At 40.7% G+C, this 10,459-nt stretch overlaps 1 protein-coding gene and 1 long non-coding RNA gene across 3 annotated transcripts in view; one reads left to right on the forward strand and one right to left on the reverse strand.

Annotated features, from left to right (window-relative positions):
- Nucleotides 1-10,459, forward strand: part of Stk39 (serine/threonine kinase 39) — a 266,502-nt gene that overhangs the window by 180,170 nt on the left and 75,873 nt on the right. The window lies entirely within an intron of this gene.
- The window catches only part of LOC114617379, a 16,619-nt gene continuing 7,225 nt past the window's right edge, over nucleotides 1,066-10,459 (reverse strand). Inside the window, exons 2-5 of one of the 2 annotated variants that reach the window (XR_003710784.1) lie at nucleotides 8,497-8,675; nucleotides 2,396-2,534; nucleotides 2,025-2,203; nucleotides 1,066-1,177 (exon numbers count right to left, since the gene is read on the reverse strand). This is a non-coding gene — a long non-coding RNA (uncharacterized LOC114617379). Of the gene's footprint in view, nucleotides 1,178-2,024; nucleotides 2,204-2,395; nucleotides 2,535-8,496; nucleotides 8,756-10,459 lie in introns of those variants that run through there. The other variant, XR_003710783.1, reaches the window with a different exon arrangement.

Genomic DNA, 10,459 nt, shown 5'->3' on the forward strand with positions numbered 1-10,459 from the left:
TCTTTGCATGTGGGATAGACAAGTCTACTCCGACTCACCTTCCTGACCTTCCTGATAAATTCTTACTGGTTTTACCACCTATTGCTAGGTTTCACTAGCTAGACAGTCCCAGCCTTGGTTTTCTCCTTGTTATTGGAAACACTGGTCTTTCTCTGATTTCCTCTGTGTCTTGGAGAACCATCAGCAGTTGCCCTCTTTAGTGTTAGTGTCTTTGTCATAAGCAGCTGGTTACAGCCTGGAATCTTATCAAAATCACTTTAAGGACAAGCCACGTAGGTACTTAGTTGCTCCCCGTAGACTAGAATGATGTTGTGGCATTCAGTAAATCACCATGCTTAAGGACTCCAGACTTATCGAAGTGGCCCTGGACTTCCAGTTGTATACTGAGCGATAAGGGAACGACACATGTCTAATTTTTCTGTTCTGCTCTCTGCTTCTGTATTATTAGTGTTGAAACCACACAAAGGTCCATTATGTCTCAGGTTGCCTTAAGGGGAGGTTATCTCTGCTGTTAAACTGACAATGCCCTTGATGTACTCAACAGTATTGCAAAGACCTCACCTCCCCCGTCCCTCAAAAGTCAGCAGTTTTTATTTATATATCCTTGCATAACTCAAAGAGAGGAGCCATGTAAAAACACATTTTAACATGGTGCACTGATGACCAAGGACTTTCAAAGAGCATCTCCCCAGAAGGGAATGACCGTTATCTTTATAAAGTACTGCTCTGTCCTGTCTCCGTCTTGAATGGTTGTTCTCTGGTACCCAAGTCCTCGTAGTGGTGCCTACATCTATTATTATTTTGAAAGAAAATACTTGTGAAAGTGGGGACTATTTTATATGAAGACATCCTCACTGTGGGATTACTTTACTGCATAATCTGCTGTCCCCTGACAACAAATAAAAAATGGAAATTAAAATCTTCTTACCTTAACATATCTATAATAATACTGCTGGAAGCTCAGGGTCAGAAACAGCAAGGAGGTAAAAATGTTTATGGAGAGAGCGAGCAAGCTAGGCGCACAGCAGAGGAGGTCGGCAGCCAGGGCAGGGCCTGGAAAGGTGGTATGAGTGGAGGCCTGGGTCTCTGCCAGCGGTGGGAAGTGCCTCTGCTAGGCTGCTGACTTAATCCTGAAGTATTGTTCCCATCCCTGCCAGGTCAGTTCTGCAAGGAGCATCTGCAGAGAGAATGCACATTGGCATCACAATTCTGTTTGAGGATTTAAAGCAGCTTCGACAGAGTTTAATCAAATAGGAAAATTAGCTACATTGTGGGGGGGGGTTCTTTCCATATATGCACAGTTAATTGCTTCTGTTATTGTGGATTGCTTTATTTATTTTCAATTAAAAAATTAGAAGTCATCACTTTCTGGATTAGACTTGCTTTCATTAGTTATTGGTGAGTACTTTGGCTCCCCCCTTTTTTTTCTTCTAACAATGGCTAATAAATAGAACTCAGATAAATTAATTCCATTTACTCCACAAACATTTTGTTTTCGTACTTAAGCATATGTCAAAGGCTGGGCTGGAAGTATTTTCTCAGAAATAAAGAAAACAAGTTAAATGCTCAAGGAAAACACAGAGAAGGTTTCTGAGCAGCAGCAGGCTTTGAACTTTCTTATGTCTTCATAGTGAGGTTTGTGGTCATGGAAGGTGAAGGGGGATGGGGTCAGTGAGGACAGCAGGTCAGAAATAACAGCTCTTAACACGGAAGGATGACTGAACTTGAAACCTTAGACTAAAGCGCTAGACACCCTCTAGCATTTACACTTCGCTCAGGGCAGCCTTTAAGTAGAGCTTTTGTTTAATACAGGAATGCCCAGGCTCCATCCCAAACCCTCCCTTGAGCTGTGTATCACCCGGCTAGAAACAGAAACTGGGTGAGCTACAGAGTTCCTGTTTGTATTGAGTATACAGCAGAGTGGTACTGCTCTGAGTATTGGTTGCTTTTGAAGGTCATCTCTGAAGAGCTAACTCTCCCATAGATAAATGCTCACCCCTACTGCCATACCACCCCAAACTCACCCTATGTCATGTGAAGGTGCTGATTGATCCAGTGGTCAAGGAATGGGAACCACCTCGAATGTTAAAATCAGTCCTGCTTGCTTTTGTTTTGAATTTATGCTGCTCATTTGTTGAAATGATCAGATATTCATGGGACATATGCCAGAAGAGGAGGTAGAGGCTGATTCAGCCCAGGAGACCTGAAGGGAGGTTAACGTCAGCTCCCCAGTAAAAAATCATGTATTTAAACACCGAAGCCCTGTAAGCTTCCATCCAGAGTCTCCATTGTCTGGAGTTGCCCAGCAGCAGTCTCTGTTGGCTTCTCACTTCGTACTTGCTTTCTTGTCTCTGATTTCTGGAGTGCTAGGCCTTCCCTTGGATTCCGTACCTACCTTTAATAGTGATATGTCTTTGTGAAGCCCCTTGCCTTTCCGTCCAGAGCTTGGCTGCTGTCTTGGATTTTCATAATTGAATTGTCAGAGTTTGGAAGCATCCCACCTGGACCAGTTTCGAAGCCTTCTTTAAAGGATGCTGGTAGATTTAAAGACAGAAATTCAGTATAAATCATGGCTCTTTCATGCCACACACGTTTTAGAAATAACACCAGTTACTACACATGAAAGGTGTAAACACTGGAAGAAAACTCTTCAAATTGTGGCATTTTAAACTGGCCAAGACATGCATTTAAAAACAGGGAGTTTTTGCCATATTCATTGAAAGCGGTGTGTGAATAAGGACTTAGAAGAAGGAGATTTCCACAGCATAGCCGAGAAATAGCCAGGAGTTGAAGTTGAGTTAGCGTTGATGCATGTGTGGGAAATGAATAACTTGTGTCTACCTTGCCCTTCTCTAAGGAAGATACAAGGCAGCTCCTCATACAGAATTGTAAACTAGGTGGTGCAGGCTGATGCTCACATGCAAATGAAGCATCTCTTGAGAAAGAAAAGGAAACTAGCTCAGGAAATGTGCAGTTACAGTCACTGTGAAGGGAAAAGACTGTGCTCGTTAGCAGCCAGGAGGAAATTAGAATTTCCTGGTTCTCCTCTCTCAATACGAGAAGCTTATAAGAGTAACACATTGTATAGAAGGAAGATTTTTTTTTCTTGAAACCAAATTCAAGAAGTGCTCATTTCATGGTCCTTTCCACAAAGAATCTTGGATAGCAGGACTGATCTTGGCCTACAATGTTTCCTTTAAGGAATGAAACAAATGTTCCTAAATAGCATCTTAGATTGAACTTCCTCAGAAGCCAAGGGCTTGTCTTCATTGATTTATAGCATCAGGCTGGCTCTTCGGGGCTCAAACCAGTTTCTTGTCTACTTTGTTTCCTGTGATGAGCTCTGAGGAGAGAGCCCTGAGCTTAGCGTGGAAGAAGCACTGGTGACAGGGAGAGGAGAGCTGACCCACAGGACGGATGCTGTGAGCTGCTGTGCCTTGAGGAGAACTCTCATGTTTATACATCACACAGGCAATTAAAACAGTTCCCGTTCTTAGAATCATTTAATATTCAGATTTTTATATCACCTGGAGAAAGGGGATCTCTGCACACACAGTGCAAAGAATGTAGAGATAGATCATGCAAATTTTCAAAAACAAAACTCAGTGTAAGGTCACTATTATAAACCTTACAACATAGATGAGATTTTAGCAGGGAAATCACTTTTCATACAGGATGGAATAGCAGCTTGCTGCCTGAAGACTTAAGTGTATCCTTTGGAACGGTATAGTCTTTTATTCTAAGTACATCTCCAATAATTTGGTTGCAAGGATGGAAAGGACTGAATGGTTTTGTTCTAATTGTAATAGGTGTCTGTCTACAACAGATGTGTGGAACAGTCTGGAGTCTGTCATGATTCTGTATATCTTTACACTCAGAGTCCTCTCACCAGACTTTATTCCCACATGGTCGAAGACCAGTGCTGTATTATTGTTCAGAGGTACGCTCTGAGCCTAGCATCATTCCCAATATGTGGAAATCCTTAAATACTTTCTGTTGAATATAAATTAGGGGTTGGAGAGGTGGACTTGCTGGTGAAATGCTTAATGTTCAAGTGCAAGACCCTGAGTTTGGCTCTCCAGAGCCCTAAACGAGCCAGGGATGAAGCCTATACCCATAATTCCAACACTGAGGTGGTGGAGATAGGAAGATGCCTGGAGATCACTGGGTACTCATTTTACCCAAATCGTGTTGCTCAGCATTTCTCAACCTTTGGGTCTCACCCATTTTATTCACTTTAGACCATTGGAAAACAGATACACTACAGTTCATAACAGAAGCAAAATTACAGTTATGAAGTAGCAATGAAAACAATGCTATGGGCACCACAACATGAGGGACCATAATAAATGGCTGTACCATTAGGAAAATTGAGAAACACTTATCTAACCCTAGGTTCAGTAAGGGACACTGTCTCAAAACAAATAGAGAGGAATCAAGGCAGCTACCTATGTCAACCAATGGCCTCCATGCACATGCTCTCATACACTCACATATATATACAGGAACACATGCAAACATAGACACATATTTATGCACATACAAAAAATGTAGATGACACAGCTTCTTAACTTTCCCGTGTGTTGTTTGACATGGGCACAGCACCAAATTATTTTAAAAACCAAGATATATTTAATGAAAAGGAAATTGGAAGACACTCCTTCAAAAGTCTAGTGTGATGAGGTGTGTGCTCGCCAAGACATATGTTATCCACTTGACTCTCATTGTGCATAAAGCCTAAGGAACAGGAAGCATAAGGCCTGTGCAACTTTATCATAGTCATCTGTACTAAGCAGAGAGTTGCCATCGCCCTGTTCAGTGCAGTGAGTACTTTTAAAGTGTGTGCTGAACAGCGAAGTGGCGACATGTAAACTGCCAAGAGAAAAGAACTCTTAATTGTTGGCAGAGAAGATGGACATACACGTTAGGTTTTGGTCTGATGAGTTAAGTCTTTGATAATCTAAGGCTTTCAAAAATATAAATGTTTTCTCAGTTGATGAGAAGATTTATGCTTTTAAACCTTAACTCGGTTGTCGTTTTTTTAAAGTCTTCATTATTCACACAATCAGTCTTTGTAATGCAATTTGATATATCCTTTTTAGACAATACTACCCCCTTTATAAAAGTAGTACTTATTCCATAGAGGAAATTAGCAAAGTGTACAAAGCTATAAAGGGCATGACTACCTATTAGGCCATTTCTCAGGAACAAATGCAGTCAACATTTCTATGTATTTTCTCCTTTTCCTTTTACATGGGGTATCTTTTAAAATTATTCCAATTATAGTGCATAAGCAATTTTATGCTCTGCTTTTTACGCTTAGGATTATGCCGTGAACATTTCCTAATGTTATTACGAATTGTTTCCATAAACATAATTTTAATAGCAGCATATAAGTATATCTTTCTGTTATTTCACTGCAGTTTATTAGACTTCTCTTCACTGGAGATCTAATTTGGTTCCAGAATTTTACCATCATAAACAGTGTTTTAAAAGCTGGCTTTATATAGAAAACTGTCAATTTTCTAATTTATTTCACATAAAAAAATTCATTGATGTGGAATGGGGTCAAGGGATATAACCGTATTAGATATTTTGGAAGCATGTTGCTCAATGATTCTGTCAAAAGTAGTATCTGTTTATACCCCTGACAGCAGTGAAGGAAGGTCTGATAGACTGTATCCTTACTAGCACTGTCTGTTCCCCATTATCATTTTGTAATTTTTGCTAACTCAATTTGATAGATTATCCAGGAATCATTGAATTTTATAGCTTGCATTTCTGCTGAGCCAAGTCTTAAAATCCTCAGGTGGACAGAATTGAGGAGCTCATGAAAAGACCTTTGGGTAGTTAATGAGTTTCCAATCCGGTACAATAATTCACTCTATATTTAAAAATAGATATCTCTTTTAAAAGTTAAATTTACCTTAAAAATTGAACATGCTTTAAAAACTGTACCTAAAACTGTACATCCTTGTGAGCAAATTGATGTTTCTAGTGTTACTCTAAAAGAATTCACACCATGTTCCCTATGTGATTTTATCTAAACAAGACTAAAGCTCCCTCTTGAAATGAAAATGTTTATTATAAGTAGAGAAACAAATTAAATTATTCTGGAGCACTCTGAATTTATCCTTTAAGAGTGAAATGTTATGGTATCAACTGTTCATTTTAGGCCCTTTCCTAGCCTCTCCAAGAAGCCTCCTGCCTGGGATGCCCCAAACTCTGCCTTCCTCTTCCAGAGCCTCACAGCAGGGGACCCTTACTGGCTTGGAGAAGACAGAGTAGATGTCCAAGAATCAGTCGAGTAGGTGAATGGCAACCAGCAAGAGATACCCGGGTCACTCTGATGAACCCTTCTATTAACGTCTTCGCTTCTAACCCTGTCTGGTTATGTGATTGATCCTTCTTCTTCCCAAGGAGGATTATGCCTATCTCTGGAAGCTCTGTTGGTTCCCTGCTGTTCTCATTTCTAGAGCCAAAATGAAGAAGCCTGGAGCATATCAAGCTTATCTGATGCCTGGAAGTGATCAGTTACACACACCCATGTTTCCAAAGGTGCAAGGTTACATGCTCTGACTCTAATGGAGTTCTGTAGTATAACCTTCTGATGATTAAACATTACACAGATGAGTGAGTTTGGGGAACCTGTATCAGTCTTCCTCTCTAGTTACATCATCTTCCACTCCAGTCAGCAGCTCTTTTGCCTGGATAAGCTCAGTCTCAAGGATTGTAACATCACAATCTGGGCTGATCAGGAATGTTCTGGCAGAAAAGCTTGGTTCTTGGCCAACCTGTCCTCCTCTGTCACAATTGAGAAAATCTACAAAGTAGCTTTGAAGTTCCTTAGCTGTCTTCTCCTCAAGTTAGGAGTTTAATAGACTCAACTTTTCCTTACATTAAGCATTCATTTTCTGGTTTATACCATGCACTGTGAAGGTTCGGAATTGGTGCTCGGTTCAAATACTTGGAATTCTATTTAAGAAATGTTTATATTTAAGAATAAGACAGATTAACATAGGAGTGGAAGTGTATGATGGAGTAGAAATTCTGTTAGGTTCTAATGTCTGAGATAAGAGTTCTCTTCAGGACAGAAGGCCATGTACCTGACACACATTAGCTATTTTTCTAACTCCAATTTCTGTGCTTAGTCAAAAGTTAGCTGTGCATGTCTTCTTGTCTTTGAAGCCCAGAGCATCTCTGAGTGTCCTGTACGTATCTACACCGAACGAATGAGTTTCTATCTCCTCCATTTTTCACTCACTCATTGTTAATGACTTCGCTCTTAACTTCCTAGAAAGAATTGAACATTTCTACTTAATTAAATGGCTTCTGTTATATTTTGCTGAAGTTTGAAGAGTTAGGTTCGGTACGTATTTTCGGTTGTTAGGTATTGTGTAAGAAGAAACCAAGGAACAGCTAAGATACTCTTTGCTTTCAAAAACCACCCATTATCATCTTGTAGGTTTAAATAGCAGTTATATTATTTTCTTGCCATAATTATTCTGAAATTGAAAGGGGCTTATAGAAAAGAAAAATCTTAATTCAGATAGTTAAATGAAACCAAATTGCACATTTCATTTTCTGTGGTCTTGGGAATGCATTCAGGGCCTCTTGCTTGCTTGGTACGTGTTCTGCTACCTAGTCAGTTCTGCAACCCATGAATCCCCCCTTGTGTCACAAGCATCCTTATTTCCATCTTTTGAGACTCCTCCATTGTACGAATCTTTTTTTTCATTTACAGCCAGTCAAAAACATGAGCAACCATTGTGGACACAGGGAGTTTCAAGGCCAGACTTAATCACAGCCAGCTTTGATACCGGCTCCCGTTCTTTCAAATACACAGCTGCTTGGCAGCCAGGCCCACACTCTAGTTCATAAAAAGCCTTTCAGGTCATTAAAAAATGTTTTATTAATGGGCACATCAACAGGATAAAGGAGGTCAGTATGCTAAAGTGCACATAAAAATGAGAATTGTGTTTTTTTCCTCTCCCACTCGGCTCAGCAGGAGCTGCTATTACTGTGCTAAAAAGTTACACACTGAGCAAGGCGCCTGCTGCTCATTTGGTGAGCCAAACAGATTGCTAATGTGGAAGGGACAAAACATGTAAATGTCATCTTTCTACACTCCATGCTATCGCTATAGCCAGGAGTGATTATGAGTGAAAGACCCATAGTAGATGTGATGATGCGAGTCCCAGTTAAAGAACAGGGTGACTTAGGAACACTCTCCCCTCAGGCAGTTCTGAGAGCCTCAGGAGGGTGGTCAACACAACGTCCGTGACATGTGTGCGCCTCTTGTGGTGCCCATGGAGAAAGTCAAAAGGACTGCTCACACCGTGGACCTGGGTGCTGGTCTTGCATCTCCTTGGGCTGGGAGTTCCCTAAGCTGACAGACAGGAGCCCACACTTGAGCCAGGTTTTGGAAATAAACATTTCTAACTTTGATTGTGGAACTAGGGTCTTCGATTTGAGCAAATGAAGCCAAGTATTTACCTTAGCTGTAACAGAAAGATGTGGGAGAGAGATCATCAGGAGAATGACCTGCTTGTTGTGGGCTCATTTTGTACTGTGATCATGGTCAAAGTTCTCACGTCAGTCCAGTGACAATCTCTGCTGGCTTTCAAAAGCTGTGCTAAAGACCAGTGTCATTTCTATCTGCAGATAATCCAACCCTGTTTATAAAAAACAAAAACAAAAAACAAACAAAACCAAAACAAAACAAAAAAATCATTGGTGATCCTTGAGAAGATACAGACTTGGCTGTCCATGAAATGTCACATTTATGCTGGGTTTATGGTGAGAAGCAGCTGTAAGGCTCACTGGAAGTTTGACATGTATACTTATTTGCTCAGGTTGAATGAAGGATCTCTTAGTTATGTTTCTCATTTCTGTGACAAGATATTCCACAAAAAACCCTTAAGTGGGTGTTTTAAATTTCTTTTAAGCTGCTGTGACAAAGCACTATGACCAAAACAACTTAGAAAAGAAAATATTTAGTCAGGGGCTTGCTACCAGTTTCAGAGCATGAGTTCATGACCATCATGGTGGGAAGCATGGTGACAGGCAGGCAGGCATGGTGCTGGAGCAGTAGCTGAGAGCCCACACCCAGAGACACACCTCCTCCAACAAAGACAAACCTTCTAATCCCGCCCAAACAGTTCCACCAATTTCAAATAGATGAGTCAATGAAGGCCATTTTCATTCAAACTGCTATGGATTTGAATGGGTTATTTTGGTTCAGGGTTTGAGGGACTGCAGTTCTTAATGGCAGAAAAGGCATGGTGGCTGGGGCATGAGATGGTTGAAATTCTTCATGTCCATAGTAAAGAAGCAGGAAAACGGACATGGTGGTATCCAGCTCCTATTCAGGGTGAGTCTTCTCTCATCGAACTCCCCAGAATTATTATCACAGACTTATTCAGAGGTGTGTTGCCTAGGTCATTCTAAATCTAGTGAAATTGACATTGAAGACTAACTGTGATAGATGAGAAAGATTATGGGACCAGGACTAGAAGCTGACATGTAGAACTCGGTGGCTGAATGCTGTATTGCTCAACACCTATATTTAGGTGTTGCAGAGTGGGTGTGTGTATTTGCCCGTCCAGACCGTCTGTAATCAGACACCCTCATTATCATCATGCTGTGAGCATTTACTGTGCTGGCTTCATTGGAGAAATGAAAATGATGAACTTGGAAAACTGAGCCAGATTATCAGAACTTCAGGAACATACCTTTTGTTCCTTTTCAACTTCCCTAAGAACCACGCCAAGGCTTTTGAAGAGAGGCTAGGAGAAAGGCAGAAGAGATGCTGCTGCAAAGAGACAGGCCCTGTTTCCTGTACACCAATTACAGGACTGGGGCCAACCTTTAGCTCTTTGCATAAGCTAATATATCCTGATTTTTTTCTTTTTTTTTGGCCTAGATTGAGCTTACAGTCCCAACTGTTGGCTTTGTATTCTGCTCTTATCAGAAATCTGAGTTGTGTAGCAATTTAAGTGCCTTTGGCACAGAAAGTTTTTCTTGTTGACATTAATTTGTTTGTTGCCATTTGGCCACCTATATACCTAGGAACGTTGTCAAATGTATTTGCATTTCACATAATACTGTGCAGCAGGAAAGGGGTAATGTCTGCATCCATTCAATCAATTTAATTTTAACAATATTTACTGAGCATTTACCTATGTCCCAGGTCCTGTTGCTCACACTGGGGAGTTGTCACATGACATAAAGGCCTCACTGCCGTTGCTCTTAGATCAAGTGTATTGAGAAGGCTCATTGCTGGTACTGATGGACTTATCCCTCCATCTTCCTCATGGACATTCAGTAATTTGCCTTCTCTAATCAAATACTTCTCTTGGATTAAATTAAAGTTGACAGTGAATCAATGATTATCTCATTTAGTCAGAAACAGAGAGAGAGAGAGAGAGAGAGAGAGAGAGAGAGAGAGAGAGAGAGA

This window comes from Grammomys surdaster, unplaced genomic scaffold (assembly GCF_004785775.1).
Source record: "Grammomys surdaster isolate TR1022 unplaced genomic scaffold, NIH_TR_1.0 136, whole genome shotgun sequence".
Taxonomy (NCBI): domain Eukaryota; kingdom Metazoa; phylum Chordata; class Mammalia; order Rodentia; family Muridae; genus Grammomys; species Grammomys surdaster.